Source organism: Antechinus flavipes, chromosome 4, assembly GCF_016432865.1.
Source record: "Antechinus flavipes isolate AdamAnt ecotype Samford, QLD, Australia chromosome 4, AdamAnt_v2, whole genome shotgun sequence".
NCBI lineage: Eukaryota > Metazoa > Chordata > Mammalia > Dasyuromorphia > Dasyuridae > Antechinus > Antechinus flavipes.
The window spans coordinates 207,428,085-207,430,030 of NC_067401.1; positions in this window are offsets into that span (position 1 = coordinate 207,428,085).

Sequence of the window (1,946 nt, forward strand, 5' to 3'; positions counted from 1 at the left end):
TTAATTTACTACTAAATCCTCCTTCATATCTTTATTTTAATAGACATTTCGTTGTGTTCTAATATAGAAAATGTAGCCCATTGCTTCCCTTTCCATATGCTACACCTTGACCTAATGTTTTTGTGGTTTCATGATTTTGTTCACTTTGGTTCCCTGTTGGGGTGAGCTGACGATGGTGGTATATAGACTGATAAGCGAGAAGGGGTGAGGTGTATCTGGGTTTATCAATTATAGAACAGGCTCCTCTAGGAGGGTCTAGTCCCTGGAAAATCTACAAAGAGGACCACCTTCCCTCACTCTCACCTAAGACATAAAAAGACTGTCCACCCCCTTAGGACAGAGATGTCCTTGACTTTCTTACATGGGAAGGAAGTTATGGTCCAAACTGAGGTCAAAACCAGGCTTTCCTCCATCCTTGAGGCCACTAGGCAGGGCTTCTCATGTACCAGGTACTTAAGATGACATGGGAGAAGAAGAGAATGTGAAGAAACCTGTGATCCCAGCACATCCTCTCCCCAGTCCCAATTCCCTCAGCCTCACCTTAAGAAATCCTAATTTGAAAGCACTGAGTTTAGCATCTTCTCCTCTCTCTAGGCTTCAAGGAACAAGATAGAGGCTGTGACTTACATGAAACTAATGCGGGGTCTTGCTTATTCAGTGATTAGACTTGAGGAGATGAGTGCTTATCCCATGATCAATCAATCCCTAAGTATTTATAAAGTTCTACTATAGCTCAGTCATTGAACTAAGTGCTGGCAATGCAGTTGCAAAGAATGAAATAGCCCCTATTCAAAAGGAGCTCCTATTTTAATGAGGGAAAACAAGCATACGTAGAAATGTGAAAATTAAGCATAAAGAGAATAAATACAAAGCAGTTTAATGTAAGACAGTTTGGGAGAGTGGGTATGAGAAGTTGAAAGGATTGGGAAAGTCTTCATGCAAAAGTTGGTGCCTGAGTTGCATCTCAAAGAGAGAGAGAGAGACCATGGAGCAGAGATGAGGAGGGAGAACATTCCATGATTTCCTCTGACTCCTGTAAGGATCCCTTCGTGACAGCCAAAAATCCCTTACCAACTGATCAGCTACTGGGGAATTAGAGAGAATCCAATCCGTATCCAAAAACCTTGGGGTCAGGTGGAATGGAAAGGAGCCTGGAATGATGAGTAAGTGTCACACACACACACACACACACACACACACACACACACACACACACACTCTCCCCCCTCCGCTTTCCCTATTCACTCATTTTTTATAAGATAGCATATTGCATTTTTTTATTTTCTTTTTTTCCCTCAATGCAAGTGAATTTGGGTTTAAGTGAGGGAAAGCTGTGCAAGATCATCTGCCTTACTTTCCCCTCCAAAGCTATCTGGTCCAGTGGGCAAGATAACTAGAGATGGACCTTGATGAAATTAGTATTTTATTTTCCCAAATATGTGTAAAGATAGTTTAAATATTCAGTTCCTGTAAGAATTTATGTTCTGGGGCAGCTAGGTGGTACAGTGGATAGACCACCAGCCCTGAAGTCAGGAGGACCTGAGTTCAAATCTGACCTCAGACACTTAACATTTCCTAACTGTATGACCCTGGGCAAGTCACTTAACCCCAATTGTCTCAGGAAAAAAAAAAGAATTTATTTTCCAAAGGACTATTAAATTGTGTATACCTTTTGATCCAGCAATGTCTCTACATCCCAAAAAGATCATAAAACAGGGGAAAGGACACCCATGTGCAAAAATATTTGTAGCAGTTCTTTTTATAGTGACAAGGAACTGAAAATTGAGTGGGTTCCCATCAATTGGAGAATGACTGAATAAATTGTGGTATATGAATGTTATGGAATATTATTATTCTGTAAGAAATGACCAGAAGGATGATTTCAGAAAGGCCTGGAGACACTTACATGAACTGATGCTAAATGAAGTGAGCAGAACCAAGAGAAC